General features: G+C 44.0%; 1 protein-coding gene across 1 annotated transcript in view; it reads left to right on the forward strand.

Moving 5' to 3' along the window:
* Nucleotides 1-16,322: 16,322 nt before the first annotated feature.
* atg7 (ATG7 autophagy related 7 homolog) overlaps nucleotides 16,323-18,075 on the forward strand; it is a 129,059-nt gene continuing 127,306 nt past the window's right edge. Inside the window, exon 1 of the mRNA XM_079844035.1 lies at nucleotides 16,323-16,935. The gene's annotated coding sequence lies outside the window, so the exon portion shown is untranslated. The remainder of the gene's footprint in view (nucleotides 16,936-18,075) is intronic.

The raw sequence follows: 18,075 nt of genomic DNA on the forward strand, positions 1-18,075 counted from the left end.
GTTAAGTCCCAAGAGGGTATGGAGGGAGGACGAGGTGGATTTATTCTCCTCGCTCCCTTAAGGAACCTGACGATCAGATCGTGCTTACCTAGAGATTTTCCATCTACGAGCTCATGATTAGCGGCGATAGCGGCGACATAGACCTTGAGGGTGGAGGGAGACAGCCTTCGCTCCAACCCATCCTGTAGAAAGGTAAGCACAGATGCGATCGAACATCTTCGGGGGTCTTCTCGGCGAGAAGAGCACCAATTGACGAACAGGTTCCACTTCAACGCATAGAGGCGCCTCGTAGAGGGGGCTCTAGCGGAAGTGATGGTGTCAACTACCGCTTGCGGTAGGTCACCTAGAACCTCTGTGTCCCGTCCAGGGACCAGACATGGAGTTTCCAGAGGTCTGGACGCGGGTGCCATAGGGTGCCCCGTCTCTGAGTCAGGAGGTCCTGCCTCAGAGGAATGGGCCAGGGAGGTGCTGTCGCAAGGAGCACTAGTTCCGGGAACCAAGTCCGGTTGGGCCAATACGGAGCGACCAACAGGACCTGCTCCTCGTCCTCCCTGACTTTGCACAGTGTCTGCGCAAGAAGGCTCACTGGGGGAAACGCATACTTGCGTTCTTCCCGGGGCCAGCTGTGGGCCAGGGCATCCGACCCGAGGGTCCCCTCGGTCAAGGAATAAAACCACTGACAGTGGGTCGTCTCTGGGGAGGCAAACAGGTCTACCTGTGCGGCCCCGAAACGACTCCAGATTAGCTGGACCGCCTGGGGATGGAGTCGCCATTCTCCCGGAAGTACCTGCTGACGTGACAGCTCGTCGGCCGCACGATTGAGCAGGCCCGGAATGTGAACAGCACGAAGCGACCTCAGATGCTTCTGACTCCAGATGGCGGGCGATTTGCGACATGCGACGGGAGCGTAGACCACCCTGTTTGTTGATGTACGCTACGGCCGCAGTGTTGTCCGTCCGGACCAGAACGTGCTTGCCTCTGAGCGGCACTTTGAAGCGGCTGAGTGCAAGACGAACTGCTAACAACTCGAGGCAATTGATATGCCATTGCAGTTGAGGCCCCGTCCACAGACCCGAAGCTGCAAGCCCGTTGTACGTGGCACCCCAACCCGTGGATGAGGCATCCGTGGAGACAACGGAGTGCCTGGACACTTGTTCTAGGGGAACTCCCGCCCGGAGAAACAAAGGGTCCGACCCCCGAAGGTTTGGCGGCACCTCGGAGTCACTTGGACACGGAGGGATCCGCTGTGCCACGCCCATCTCGGGACTCGATCGTGTAGCCAGCGTTGAAGCGGTCTCATATGAAGCAATCCGAGCGGCGTTACTGCGGCTGCGGATGCCATATGCCCCAGGAGCCTCTGAAGATGTTTCAGATGTTTCAGTGTTTCAGTACCGCTGTCCTGCCTTTGAACGAATTCAAGCAGTTCAACACTGACTGGACGCGCTCCTCGGTGAGGCGCGCTGTCATGGCGACCGAGTCTATCTCCATACCGAGAAAAGAGATCCTCTGTGTGGGACAGAGTTTGCTCTTCACCCAGTTGACCCGAAGTCCCAACTGGCTGAGGTGACTGAGCACCTTGTCCCTGTGTTCGCACAACTGCTCCCGCGACTGGGCAAGGATCAGCCAGTCGTCGAGGTAGTTGAGGATGCGAACGCCATGCTCTCTCATGGGAGCAATGACCGCCTCCGCAACCTTCGTAAAGACGCGGGGCGACAGGGACAGGCCGAAGGGTAAGACGCGGTACTGATATGCCCGTCCCTCGAACGCGAAGCGCAGAAAGGGCCGGTGTCGAGGGAGAATCGAGACATGAAAGTACGCGTCCTTCAGGTCAATCGCTGCAAACCAATCTCGGGGACGGATGCACCTGAAGATGCGCTTCTGCGTTAACATCGTGAACGGCAGCCTGTGAAGGGACCGGTTCAGGAATCGCAGGTCCAAGATCGGTCGTAACCCGCCGCCTTTCTTGGGTACAATGAAGTACGGGCTGTAGAACCCGGACCTCATATCGGCTTGAGGGACCGGCTCTATCGCGTCCTTCGCCAGTAGGACAGCGATCTCAGCCCTGAGCACGGGGGCGTTCGCCTCCACTACAGTCGTGAAGTGAACGCCCCTGAACTTGGGGGGACGCCGGGCGAACTGAATCGCATAGCCGAGTCTGATGGTACGGAGGAGCCACCGAGACAGGCTGGGAAGCGCTAGCAAGGCTCCCAGACTCCGAGCAAGGGGGATCATCGGCACCACAGACGTACCCGCAGCGGGGCAGCGAGGCGGAATGCAGGGATCCGGCTCGGACGGCATGGGAGCGGCCCGGAGCGGGATCGGAGTGTGCTGTGCAACACTTACCTGCATCCGCGGAGGGGACGTGCGAGTGTGGGGAGGCCGCTTGTGTGCGTCCCGACAGCCGGCGCCCCCTGCTGGCGAAGGGAGAGGTACTTGAGGGTGGCGAGGCATGGGAGCGTCGACCACCGCCAAGCGCACTCTCTTGGCACCCAGAGATATTGGAAACTGCTCTTTTATTGAAGTTTCGGAACAGACAAACAAAAGATTTTCCCCCGGCCCTCCTCCGGGGGAAGGAGTGGTGCTGCAGCCATCTCCCTCAGAGCAGTTTCCTCCATCTCTGGGTGGCCCGTCTCAGGGCCGCTTGCGACGACGCTTTCCACCTGGCTTGGCAGCGGCCTGTGCGGGCTGGACGTCCTTCCCACGGCCGGCCCCACACCGACGGCTGGTGGAAGGCTGCTGCGGCGCCTTGCGGGGGCGGAGGCGGCGGCGACGGTGGCGGGTGGACGTCCTCGGCGACGAGTAGTCGGAGGCGCTGCCGCCGGCGGCGGGGTGGAGGCAGCAGCGGGCCGCCGGGGCAGGATGTGTTTGATCGCCTCCGTCTGCTTCTGGGCGGCCGAGAACTACTGGGCAAAGCTCTCGACCGCGTCGCCGAATAACCCAGCTGACGAGATGGGGGAGTCCAGGAACCGATATTTATCGGTCTCCCTCATGTCAGCCAGGTTCAACCAGAGATGACGCTCCTGGACCACAAGCGTGGACATCGCCTGACCGATGGCACGGGCGGTGACTTTCGTCGCCCGGAGGGCGAGGTCCGTCGCCGTGCGGAGCTACCGGAGGAGCTCTGGGTCAGGCCTACCCTCGTGCATGTCAAGGAGTGCCTGGGCCTGGTGGACCTGCAGCAACGCCATGCCATGCAAGGCGGACGCAGCCTGTCCACAAGCCTTGTAAGCCTTCCCGGTCAGACCGGAAGAGAACTTACAGGCCCGGGACGGGAGACGTGGGTCACCGCGCCAGTTAGAGGCGGTCGCCGGACACAGTTGCATCGCGACGGCACGCTCCACTGGCGGGACCCCCACGTAACCCTTGGCTGGCCCACCGTCGAGGGTAGTGAGGGGGGAGGAGTCACTCGGCCGGTTTCTGGCAGAAAAAGATGCCATCCACGACCTCGTGAGCTCCTCATGCACCTCCGGGAAGAAAGGTGTCGGGGCGGGACGCTGAGAACCAGCGCGACCCACCCCGAGGAACCAATCGTCCAACCTAGAGGGTTCGGGACACGGTGGAGGGTTCCACTCGAGTCCAACCCTTTCGGCGGCCCGGGCAAGCATAGCAGCGATCTCAGGGTCCGCGGCAGCCGTTGCCACTCTCCCAGAGGGAGGCAGTACAACTGACCCTTCATCCCCCGAGGACTGAAACTCCCCCTCCGATGCAGCGATCGACATCTGTTCGTCCGCTGGAGCTCCAAAAGTCACCACTGGTCTCCCGTGGGAGGGTCCAGCGGGTTCTCTCGGAGGCTCAACCGGCTGCGGAGCTGAGGGATTAGGGGCCTGCGGAGGATCGCTCGGCGGGTTTGCCCTAAACGTAATCCTCAGATCACCCTGGCCATCCAAAGAAGCAGGTCCACCCGGGTTAGGGGTAGACCTAGTTCGTGGGATGGGTAAGGGGACTCCCCAAGCCCAGAGGTAGGAGAGTCTCGATCTAAGCTCCGAGATAGTCATGTTCCCGCAGTGGGAACATGAACTATCCACAAACGCCGCCTCAGTGTGCTGTGTGCCCAAACACGTGAGACAGCGATTGTGACCATCAGCAGGGGACAGGGAACGACCGCATCCAGAAACGCACGGGTGGTAAGACATCTTGAAAAAGACGGCACGTCACCCGTGAAGCTCTTTTTGTGAGGAAAACGCTCTGTGCTGAAGCACTCAGGGGAACCGCGACAGCGCACGAGATTGTAGTGCAGCCCGTGCCTGTACTCAAACAGGAAAATGCGCTACCCAGACCAACGGGGTTGCTGTGATAACAGCAGTTTTCTCTGTTTTCTCAGAGGCAGCTCGATGAGTCAGCGCGGTCCCGCTGAAAGGTGCCGTTCCTCCAACACGCGTCCTCCTCTGGTTCTCTCCGGTCCTTTGTAGATCTCTTGCTTGATAGCAGCGAAAATACTCGTCTGTGAAGATGAGTGAGTCCTTCATATGCCTGTGTGGCTCCGAAGTGAATGACAGCGTGCATTCGCTCTCGCTTCCTGTTTATACCCGCGGCGCGGGGCGGGGCGCGAGATGCAAATCTCGCACGCCAATTGTTCATTGGCCGGTTCTAGATAGCTCGAAGCTGATAGGGGCTCCCAGAAGTGATCCCAATTCGTCGGTACGTCCGACGTACGTCGAACGTGACCGACTGAATGGGAACTAAAAATTCAGAAAAGGTCAAAATTGCACAATGTAAACTCAGAATGCCGAAAAAGTTAAAATTGTGAGATGGAAACGCAAAATTCCCAAAAAGTCAAAATTGCACGATGTAAACTCAGAAATCCAAAAAAGTCAAAACTGCACAATGGAAACTCAAAATTCTGAAAAGGTCAAAATTGCGCAATGTAAACTCAAAATTCCGAAAAAAGTCAAAATTGCACAAAGTAAACTCAATTCTGAAAAAAAAGTCTAAATTGTGCAATGTAAACTCAAAATTCTGAAAAGGTAAAAACTGCGTGATGTAAATTAAAATTTCTAAAAAAGGTCAAAATTGCACAATGTAAACTCAAAATTCGAAAAAAGTCTAAATTGCACCATGTAAACTCAAAATTCTGAAAAAGTCTAAATTGCACCATGTAAACTCAAAATTCGGAAAAAGTCTAAATTGCACAATGTAAACTCAGAATTCCGAAAAGGTCAAGATGTGTGATGGAAACTTAGAATTCAGAAAAAGTCAAAATTGCATGATAGAAACTCAAAATTCAGAAATGGTCAATGTGGCGAGGTGGACGAGCGAGAGACATGGGAGGAGCGAGCGAGATCGGTGTGTATGATTGAGAATGAGCGTCACCTGCGAGGCACACCGGTCTCGAGTCCTCTTATGAGGGAGCACTGAGGCATATAATGACGAGCAACACCGGTGAAGGACGAGAGAGGACCAGACCTGGATTTTATATTGTGTTTTGTTTATGTTTGTTTTGTATGTTATGTTATTTTATTGATTTAATTTATTAAAGTCTTTTTAATGTTCAGCGGTTCCCACCTCCTTCTTCCCACATGAACAAACTACGTTACACAATAAAATTTCAATCGTCAACTTAACACATGAATACCAAGGTACACTAACCACATAAGGGTGCTGCGGGGCTGCAGCGGACTGGGGCGCCTTCCTGTGGCGTCCTCCACGGCATGGCCCAGGTGAAGGCTGCTGCTGGGGCCGGGCGGGAGAGGCGGGAGCCGCAGGAGGGAGCCCCCGGCGGCAATAGTCTGAGGCAACTGAGCCGGCGGCTGGGTGGAGGCAGCAGCTGGCTGCCGGGGCAGTATGTGCTTGATGGCCTCAGTCTGCTTCTGGGAGGCCGAGAACTTTTGGGTGAAGTCCTCGACCGGTCCGCCGAATAGGACAGCCTGGGATATGGGGGAGCTGAGGAACCAGGTCTGCTCAGCCTCCCTCATATCAGCCAGGTTGAGCCACAGGTGTCTCTCCTGGACCACAGCTGTGGACATCACCTGACCCAGGGAGCGTGCGGTCACCTTCGTCAACCGGAGGGTGAGGTCGGTGGCAGCACGCAGCTCATCCATGAGCCCTGGGTCAGCTCTACACTCATGCATGTCCCTAAGCATCCGGGCCTGGTAGACCTGCAGGATGGCCATGGCATGCAAAGAGGCGGCGGCCTGCCTCGCAGCTCTGTAGGATTTTGCCACCAAGGTTGATGAGAATCTACAGGCTTTGGAGGGGTGCTTAGGATCGCCACCCCACGTTGACGCACTCCGCGGACACAGTTGCATCTCAACAGAGCATTCAACAGGGGGGACCCCAGTGTACCCTTTGGCTGCGGCCCCATCAAGGGCAGAGAAGGCGGAGGAGGCCACCGAACGGTCGCGGGAAGACAACGGGGACTTCCAGGCATAGGCGGAGTTTGCCCCCCAGACCAGAGCCAATTAATGCCTTGTGCTTTGAATAAAAAAAAAATTACAGAATTCATATTTTCTCGTTTTATTCGTCTTATCTTATTATTTTTGTGTCTAGAATGAGTAAGATAAGGCTAAATAACTTGTAATTACTGTATTTTAAAAAAGAAGCTCATCCTCCCGCGACTTGCGAATCTCAAAGTATCTCAAAGTAAAAAATGGACATTCGTCGTTTTTTAATAATTATTATTTATTAATAATTATTTAAGCATATGTAATTTGTTTTCAAAATACGACCCTGATTTCGAATCCATGCAGTCCAAATATTTTAACTGCACAAGCAGAGACTTTCAGAATGTAATAATTACATTGTGTGCAGAACTCATTCGTGAAGAAACATCTAAGAAAGTACACAAGATGGTTTTCTTGCTGTTATCGCTGATGAAGCAAAGTCCTCAAAGACTGAGCGACTTTCTGTTTGCATTAGATACACAGAGGGACTTCAGATCAAGGAGCAATATATTTACTTTGTTGACTGTTCTAATTTTCGCGATGCTGAAGTGATTGTTTCTGGTATTAAAGAAGGACTGCAGTCGTGTGGGCTGAAGGACATTCCCATAATTGCTCATGCATATGATGGTGCCTCTGGAATGTCGGGGCATTTGAGTGGAGTTCAGCAACGAATCAGAGAGGAGTTCCCCTTTGCTAGCTGAATCTTGTACTTGTTGATTCATGTACAGTGAACAGAGACATTAAAACGTGTCTAAATGTCATTGACAAACTGTACTCCTTGTTTGCAGAGCCAAGCAACCGTTGCAGGTTTCTAATGATGCAAAAGACACTGGCTCTTAAACCAAAGGAGCTGGTACAGCAAAGTGAAACATGATGGGCGTGCAAATATAGGTGTGTTTATGCTGTCAAATCACAATATGCTGCCATCACTCGCTGTTTGAAAGAGATGGAAGAAGAGGGAGAAAAGTGGTCTCAAGTGGGTTGTATAACCACATGACAAGTCTCCATTTCATTACGTCCTTAATTGTTCTTGAGGAAGTTCTCAGAGTTGTACATGTAACACACAAAAGACTGCAAGGTGCAAGTACAACCATGGCTGATGCGGCCTCAGCAGTTAATAGTCTGAGAACACATCTCCAGCGCTGCAGAGAGGAGAGTTGGGAGGCAATGTGGACGCAGGTGAAAACGTTTTGTGAGGATGTCGCTGGTTTTTGTGCAGAGAGTGCCCCCCACACTGCAGGAAAACGAAAAAGAACTTCGCAACATCCTCCCGGGCTTTTGCAGTACATAGTACCAACCCCACTTGGACAGCATGATGAAAATGAGACGCAACGGGAAACAGAATCTCAGACATTTAAATGTCATTTGTATCTTCCTGTTTTAGACACTATGCTGGCTGAATTGGACAGGCGATTTTCAACTGAAGCAATGGCACTGATTGTGGCATGTGATGCTGTATTCAACTGTGACAAGAACGGCATCGGCCCTTTACTAAGCATGTATGCGAGCCTTAAGACTCACCCTCAACTTGTGACAGCTGAAATGGATCTTGTGAAATGTGCAATCCCATCGCCAATCACCATTAAAAAACTTCAAGATGAATTACGGAAGGATAGATATCCAAACTTTTACCGTCTGCTGCAGCTTGCACTCACACTGCCTGTTGGCTCTGCTACGTCAGAAAGAAGTTTCTCAGTTATGAGAAGAATAAGAAACTGGTTCCGATCTGCAATGGCTCCGGACAGATTCTCGGATCTTTCACTACTGCACATAGAGAAAGATTTGACTGCAAATCTATCAGAAGAGAAGATAGTGCACATCTACGCAACTCTGAAAAAGAGGCGACTTTTTCTGCATTAGGTAAGATATTGTAATGTCTGAAGAATGACAGACAAGAGAGGCTCTGTTTATGAACTTTAATCGGAATGAAGAAGAACACACTGTCACATAAGCGCACCCTTCTAACTCTCCTGCTTTTATTCCCGCACCTCTGAACTCCCTGTGTTAACCCTATCACTGCCGATGCAAAACAAAACAGCAATTTAACAACTATAAAGAGTCTGTGCGCTACAATATGTTTTTAACGCTACTCTTTGTATACAGTCCTTGTTCATTGTAAATGTATTTTAAATGTAGAATGTATGATATATAAATATATGAAATATGGTATATAAAAAAATCTGAGCTTGTGGTCTGCCGGTAGGTGCTCCCCCTTTTGTGCGATGTAAACTCAGAATTCAGAAAAAAGTCAGAATTGCTCGATGTAAACTCATAATCCTGAAAAATGTCCAAATTGTGCAATGGAAACTCATAATTCCGAAAAAAGTAAAAATTGCATGATGTAAACTCATAATTCCAAAAAATGTCCAAATTGTGCAATGGAAACTCGTAATTCCGAAAAAAGTTAAAATTGCTTGATGTAAACTCATAATCCCGAAAAATTTCCAAATTGTGCAATGGAAACTCATAATTCCGAAAAAAATTTAAATTGCACAATGTAAACTCATAATCCTGAAAAATGTCCAAATTGTGATATGGAAACTCAGAATTCTGAAAAAAGTTACAATTGCACGATGTAAACTCATAATCCTGAAAAATGTCCAAATTGTTCAATGGAAACTCCTAATTCCGAAAAAAACTAAATTGCGCATTGTAAACTCAATTCCGAAAAGTCCAAAGTGTGATGTAAAGTCACAACTATCTTTTTCTCTTGTTATTCTGTGACATGGGTGTAACACAGTTAGTTGTTATGGGAAGAAGGAGGTGGGAACCGGCGAATATTTAACAAGACTTTAATAAATAAAACAAACAAACTGAAATTAAAAGCGGCAGCCCCTCACAGACTGTCGTGCACGCACATAACAAAATGTAAATAAAACACAACGTAAACTCCAGGCCTGGTCCTCTCTCATCCTTCACTGTCGTCGCTCCTCGTTTTATGCCTCCAAGCTCCTCCGTGAGACAATGGCGCTCATTATCAATCACGATCGGCCTCGTCCCATTCTCACGGTCCTTCTGCCTCGCTGCTTGCCACAATGGGATTCTCGCAAACTGAATTGCGAGATGTAAACTCTGAGGGGGGAAAAGTCGCAATTACCTTTTTTATCCTCCTGCATGCCACTGTCCTCGTACGAGGACATTATACTATAGTGAATTTCTCTCAGTTCTAAGTCTGTATGTCCTGTAAAGAGCACATTCAGGGCTTTGCAGAGATACCAAATGTTTGGCGGTTTCACCAGGACAACAACTTCTTATTGACATGTTTAGCACTCTTATGGAAATATGACAATATTTTGTAATTATAATTTAAATTGGATTAGTTTTCAAATTGTTTGTTATAAGTCAACATCTCAGGAAAAATGTTATAGGGTTTCTAATACAAAATATGACTTTCTGTTACAAAACAGGGTATTGATTTCATAAATGTCCACTGCAGTGGACGCCAGGACTTAAATCATGTTTATCAGGCATTTTGGAGACTTAAGTGAATAGGGATATAAATATATTCATATGAAATATTAGATATTATTACGAAAATGTTGCCAATTATTACTCCCATTATTACACTTCTATTTTCATTACATGTTGCACAAAGAACATATTCATATGCAAATTAGATGCAGTGTATAGATACATTGTATTGTATTGGAATGGGAAAATCCAAGCATGGCCATTTTACCCACATATTGCATAAAATAAAATGGTATATCAATGCATTTCGTTATATCTTTGACAATCAATTGATGAATTAAAAATAAATCCCATTGTTTTTGCCTATACATGCAAATTCATTACAGAGGACTACAGAGGACATAACAAAACATATGAATAAAATATAAATTTTCAAAAATGATTTTTTTCCCCGTGTGTTTCTTATGCTCTAAACAATGTAATGACATTAAAAAATACTACATTCAAAAAAGGTCCCAGGAGGATATACATGCTGCCATAGCAGCTTCCTCTGCACCTGTTGAGAGAATCTTTGGTGTTGCAGGAAAGATCTTCAGACCAGAACGGTGCAGACTCAATGATAAAACATTCGAGGAGCTATTAAGAATTAGATGCAACAGTGTTGCTCAGTGAGTTTTGAATTGGAATAAATGATAACTGCATTTACAATGACGTGTTATTTGATTACTTTGAAATGAAAATAACATTGGAACAAAACTAATTAAACAACATTGAGGGGGTCATTTATGTCAAGAATTATCTATATTTTAGAACAAAATGTATGCAGGGTTGAGGAGTGACTACATTGTAAAAAATGAATCATGGGTCTTGTAATTTTCACTAAAAAAATTAAGGTGATAATTAAAAATAGTGTGTATATTTTCTTAAGAAAATTGTGGTTCAGTGTTGTATAGAAAATATTGAGAACATTTCACTAATAAAACCAAGAGATACATTTTCCAAATTTTTTAAGGAAATGTAAGCAATTTTGAGGCTTCAATCGAAAAACCGATTAAGCTGATAAAATTAAGAAAAATAAGGTTATCTATTTATTTTAAGAGCATAATTAGCTCAATTATGCAGTTTTATTTAGAGACACCATTGTAAGTTCCCAGCATGCTTTGCATATGGCTGGAAATGGGGAGTTAATATTGAAATTAGGTGTTATTTAATGTGTTTTTGAGTGAAGGGACACATCTGTTAATGTTTAATGATCAGTTATTTTTGACATTTGAAAGAGTTTCTTTATGTTGAAGTTTTGACCGTTACCATTGAGCAGAAGAGTAGATCTTATGGTTAGGTTGTGATGTGAAAAACATATTATTATGAAGCCTGTTGCTTTGTAGCCTGGACCTGTTCCATGATAGCCTGATGTCGTCATACTCAACTCTAGTCAGAATATGAGTCTGATTCTGCTCCGTCGGGCTGTGATTATGGGGCGTGTTTCAATCGAACCAGGAAAGACCTCAATTGGATAGACCTACAACCAATCAGAGCAACGTAGCGACCGAGCGACGCATAACGTTAGTTGTGAAATGTCAACAGAACTCAACTGCACTGTGTTGCCAAGTCCATGGGTTGAAGCGACCCCAAATATGTGATATACAGACCCAGGAATGCGAATTTTAGTAGGCAGTCCTTCCAAAATAACACATATTTTTCCCCCCAAATGCCTTTTTTTCCCGGTGAACCCCCCCTGGAAAGCTTTTGGGCTTGTTTTTGGCTAGTTTTGAGGAACGTTAGCAATTGGGCGGGTTTTGTTGTAAAAACTTGGCAACCCTGTCTGCACGCAGTAGCCTAACGTTAGAAGAAAAAGACGAGTGTAAACGAACTTTGCCGGTGTAGTAAAAAAAGAATTTAAGGATACACAGAGTACTTACCAACACGATCATCATTTCTGAGAGAAATAGTAAAGGTGAATGCATATATGAACAAGTTCTCCGTTTAGGATTAGAACAAATTCAACCCAAGCGCCTTTGATGACGTGGATGATTACGTTACTGTTGATCATCTGTCCATCATCGTCTAAAGCCCGCCCTGACAATTTCATTGGTCTGAACAGTTTCTCTTCGGGCATAATTACTTCTCTATTGAGCAAGTCCAGACCGAACTGCCCGAGTAAAAATGTTGTGGGCGGGGCTAAGTTCGGCTGGCATCCAGGCTAGTTCCATGATGGTAGTTTAACAAATTCAGGGTTACAGGATTAGTTTCGAGTTGGCAAAATCAAACCAATTAATTCAGGATTTGTTAGTCCCATGATGCTGATCATCAGCTTTCTCTGTCAACTCAGGCTTTGATCCTGAGTTCATGATTTTAGCTGTGACATCAGTAGTGAACAGCCAATCACAAGATGTGGATCAGTGAAACTGACATCTACTTCTCGCGAGAGAAGCAGCGAAATTGATTTCCCTCTTCTGCAGAATATGATTGAAAATATTACACAGGAAGAAGAAAATAGCTGTCTATGAAAGTGGACAACTTTAAGAAAAATCTTACTTAGTCAGTGCAAGTAAAAGTTGTGAAGTTAGTTAAGTTGATATATAGAGAGAATTGAACATTTAAGCTCACATGTAGTCATTTGTATAGCTTTATTTATTGATTTTAAAGCTTATTTGTATGACCTTTATATAGGCTATTTATATTAATTTTAACTATGTGCCTATTAATGATTGATTAACTAAAATGATACATGTGTAATTGATAATTAAAAATAATTACTTAAATGATATCTAAGTCATTAAAAATTATTATTATAATAAATAAGCAGTGTTAAAAGCCAGACACTTTAGTCTTTAAAAACCATTTGCTATGTAGTGACCTTTAATTTGGAGTAGAAACAGGGGGAGTGACTTCATTACATCAGAGGTGTGTCACTTTGCTCACAGCTGATTGGTCTAATTTCAGTTTGAGATCTCTTATCCAGAACATAACCTGCCCTGGAGCAGGTTAGCCGTGGAGCGTAAGTTACTATGGAGATGAACACAGCTAAAAGCTAAACCACTTTAATGGTACCTAAAACCCAGGATTGGCACAAACTAAGCTTAAACATATCTGGCTAGCCAGCTAAACCGGCTTCATGGTATAGGCACCTGGTCTTACCAGACTCTCATACATTTCATTTGTACAGAGAGTCTAGTCTGGCCATTCTCCATTGACAAGCATTAACTTTTTTGAAGGCGGGTACTCTGTTGAAGTTTAAAACTATTGGACCTGCCCAGGGCCAGTCTGGATCTGCCATAGCCAAACGCTAACGTGTGGTCGTGACGTATGTCGTGCGCCATTTGCCTGTTTCTCACATGGAAGTCCGTAAAAATAACTGTGCAGATTGTGCACGCCACCTCAGTGATAAAACCTAAAACTTGTGCATTCAGATTGTGATTTATTCACGCTGGAGGGGAGAGTTTAGTGATCGGGAACGCACTGCTCACGTGGTCCGTAACATGATTGTATGCTGTAAATAAAATGTCATATGCCTGGTGTGATAAGAATAAATGCTGCCGTAATTCAAATGTTTACGTGCTTTTCTTCTTTTTATTTTTTGAGTGGTGATGAAATATATTGCTCTTGTAAATACTTGCCAGCATTTAAAGAAATACAAGTCTAGAAATGCAGTGGTGCTCTGCAGTGGTCAAAAAGGATATAAACAGTGAATTTTGAAGTGATATATTCTTGAAAACTCAGAGATGTTGATTCGGACAGCAATTCAATTACCACACGACCTTGGTGTTTGTCTAAAACAGTTGGTAATTCGGCCGGGGATTTTTACGCGGGTGGTGGGAGACGTACAGCAATAAAATCACTGACTAGCCTCTGTAAATGATGACAATACCTTCCGACCCCACGAGAAACAATTACCGTCCGAATAGGGCTTCAGCCAACTCCTTCACCACTAACGGAGCGAGCTGGAAAATCAAATTTTTCCCGAACCCTGTGGGGAGGAGGGCCACAACATCATGGCCACCAACAAAACTCAGCAAAGATTGTTCTTGCTCCGGCTTTTAACTTCTGGATATTCGGCAGCGGTGCCACAACGGAATGAATGGCTTCGCTCGCATCTTTCTCCACCGCCATTACTGAACTACAACTCAAACTAGCGCACGGCATCAACGTCATCGTTCTCAGCCACTCCCTCTGTTCGCTGATTGGACCGGTAAAAATTTGTTTGGAGAAAACCTAACATACCGCAGTCCCAGACGGAGTATTGAAGGAAAATTTTAATTGAGTGGAAGTACTTAGGAGGGCGGAGCCAGGCTAGTTGCTTTGTTCAATGAGCAATAACTTTGCTAATGCTAGTGCAATAATAGTTTGTTTCTACTTGTGCTAGTAGCATACAGTCTATTAATTGTATAACATAACTCAAAGTCAAATATAAACAGGTCATTTCCATTTACTCTAATGTATACCCTTTTTGTAAAGTCAACTTAAATTAATAAAGCATATTTCACTAAAAATATGTATGTATCATGTGCTATAGACTAAATTATTTAGGAAATTTTTCTTAATTTATTCAGGTAGATTCCACAAAAAACCCCTGTAAAAACTACTTAAATATTATGTGTAATATTGTAACCATAATTTTTTTTTTAAGTAGATATAGTGTGTACAATTTTTTACAGTGTAGTTACGTGTAATGAAATTGTTATTACATTACAAAATTAATGTTAATGTATTTAGTTGTATTACTGAGGTAAAATGTGTAATTCAATTAGTTACTAATCATATTAAAAGGAAATTGTTCAAGTAATCCAAACCACATTTATAATGGGTAACTTATAACAGTAAGCAATTACATTTCCAAAGTAACCTTCCTAACACTGAATGCATGTGAGATTCAACACATTCTTTCTGTTGTGTGACTGTGTGGAATTTCTTTGAATTGACATGAATTTAATTCCACGTCCTGTCATTCCAATTCAAATTCAACTTCCTGTGGGGTGGAGTCAATTCAATTCAAATTCCAATTCATGAATTGAATGGAGGCCAATTCTGAAATTCTGAATTTTGCACAAGCCTGGTACAAATACACCCAATCCTCTGATAAGACCCAGAAGATGCTTAATCATATCTTTCCACCTGTAGTCTCTAATGACCTAAAAACTACCATGCCAAGAATCTTTTGATTAAAATGTTTATTAGTTTCAATGATATTCGGTCATTCTAATTCTGCTTTTATTTCATTTAATTGCAAACACCCAGTTAACAACAAACACCCAGATGGTGCAACTTCCACTGACTCCCCTAACCTGGGGTAAATTGAGCCACATGAACACTTTTTTTTATAAGAAGCCATATTTGTATAACCCTTTGTCACCAGGGCTCGACATTAACAAAAAATAACTAGGGAATCAACCAAATGCAAGAATGATTCTGCATTCATTACTGTAAGCGGCGATTGACAGTGAATGATAATAATGTATAATGACCTGACGGTAACTAACGTTGCACTGTTGACGCTCGCGCAGCCTCTCACAACAAATGTGCACCGCTCACACAGAGAAACCTAGTTAACACACTGCCGTAAAAATGTAGAAATGTGTTGTTTATTTATATTTATAACATGATACAGTTGCAACATCACATTACCAAGAGTGCGGTTTTCCTGAATAGCATCACGACTGAAAATGACACTGATTTCATATGACAGTTCCATAAACAATTATTAACATTAAGTCACTTACATTTTAGATGCAATATTGACTGTTTTTGTTCTATTTCAGCAGCGAAAATAGTTCCAAAAGATCACAGCAGAACGAGTGTCACAGCAACAGCGTGTTAGTGAATGATTCAGCGTTTTGAATGAATCGATATAATCAAAGATTCAATGAACTATGCGTAAACGACTGCCTCATACTTGAATGAATCAGCGTTTGAACGAATCGACTAAATGACTCACTCATTCAGACGGTCACCTGCTGCCCCCTACTGGTGGTTTAGTTTCATCTTTCCAACATTTCTTATTTGTATTCAAAACATATTTAAAACAATCTCATAACAATATTGAAGGTGTTGTAATTTTTCAGTGTAAAAGTTGTAATTTCTCAGAGTAAATTATTTAATTTGACTGGTAACAGCCAGTGTCGTCTTCTAATTTAATTTATTGATCCAATTTAAGAATATTAAAGGAAATCTGAATCATAGCCTATATTTAACAAGATTAGGGGAAACATGCCCTTTATAAAAGGTAAAAATATCACAAATATGCATATGTCAAAGCTGATTGAACACTGGTGATTATATTGCTTCAGAATACATTTTTTTTCCGGACAAGCAAATTTTTTACTCGGACAAGTGGATGACAGATTTTACTTGTCCGAAGGACAAGCACGTGAACATGCTTAATGTCGAACCCTGCTTTGTCATATGTATTCTGTGATAATTTAAAATAATAGCAAACATCTTGAAATTACTTTATATACTTTCATTGTACTTCTGCTTTTATCTTTTCTTGAGAAAGATGGCTCATCTTACCCCACTCTCCCATATAGTGTATCTGAGGCAGCTGGTTTTTCTGGCTCGTCCACTGTCGCCTGTCTGCTTTGCACCTGACAAACCAACCGATTCATCTCTCATAGGGCGTAACAATGAAAAGGAACAGCGTTTATAAGTTCTTATCCGTATTTTCTTGTTTACTAGTCTGTGTTTTCCTTTTGTTTTGGGGTTTTGTATTTTATTCGATGGTTTTGGCACCATAAGACTCTTTGTGGACATTCTCATTAGAGGTTTGGCGGACATCTAATCCGTTTAAGCAGCTGGCGGAAATCTAACCCGTTTAACCATTCGCCAACATTTGCTTATTGTTTATGAATGCTGGATAGTATGACGCTTTAAAACATTTATCAGAAAAGCGTGTCTGCTAACACTGTTCTTCCGTCAAACACTGGGCATTTATTTTTAAATGTGTCAAACTGTTAAACACAAAACATGTCCTAGTCGTTACACCAGCGAAAACTGCACCACGTATTTTATGCTGTCGGTTCGCTTATTATTAAATTAATTTTAAAGTAATTTGTAAACTCTAGCACTGTTGCGAGACCAAAACAAACCGACAGCGCATGCGTGTAGGATCACCGTGGTCACATGACGTAAACCAGGAAGTGCTTGTCTGGTAAGTGATATGATATATATTTACTGCTGCTTTGACTCTGTGTTTATCATTTACACGACAATAATAGGCACAAATCAAACGTCAAATACTGTGCTTTTTACTGCAGTGTGTCCAAACAAATAAACAAGCAAAAACGTTGAAAGAGACGTAGTGCTATTTACAGAAGCAGGCAGTATTTACTAACATTACAATATTAAAGAACGCATATTTTACATTTATTATGTTGACCAGTTGTATAGATGTGTTGTCATATTAGTACAATATTCATATTAATATAGTCAGCCAAGCCTGTTGAAGTGAGAAAAAAGGAACTTACTGCTACTTCCACAAATCTAATCTTAACAGGAATTTTAATTTGTTGTTATAAGAAAATAATATCAGGGTATCAGCATAGAGGATTCTATTTCAAGAGTACATTTTACTTTATTTTGATGTATCCAAGATATCTTCTTGTCATGCTATCACTGCAAATTAGAATCTTGTTCCTAAAGGCACAATATGTAAGATTTTAGGATTAAAATACCCACAACTTACAGTGTTATATATTTTTTACATTATCCCAAATGTTTCCAAGAATGTTTAAATCCAGAGAAATAAGTGATTTTAACCAGGACATGGTCCGTGTGTCGCCTACCAGTGACATCACAACAGCGTTACCTTCTGGTTTTATTTTGTAGAAACCATGGAAACACCAAAGACGCTTTAAAATATGATTTGTTTTATTAGACAGGTGAGCAACTGTTTGGATCATAAATGGACAGACAACTAATCATTCTACAGCTCAACACAGTCTTATTGTTTAAATCTGGTGTTCTTGATTTACTGCGAGTACCATGACCAATATGATCTAGCTCACTGCAGTGTGAACAAGTATCTCAGTAGCGCCGAGCGAACACACGGAGTAGCTTTATAACATAACTTTAACACACTCAAATATGTGTAATATTTCAAGTCAAACCAAGATATATTTCTATAGGACATTTAAAAGCAACAGAGTTGCACCAAAGTGCTTTACAGTAAGACAATATAAAAAGAAACAAGGCAGGATACAAAATATAATTTTGATATGTTAATATGATACCACAGTGCTTCATTACCCCACATACACATACACATGCAGCGGAAGAAGCGGAATCGGCA

The sequence above is a fragment of the Gobio gobio genome (genome assembly GCF_949357685.1).
Source record: "Gobio gobio genome assembly, chromosome: 19".
NCBI lineage: Eukaryota > Metazoa > Chordata > Actinopteri > Cypriniformes > Gobionidae > Gobio > Gobio gobio.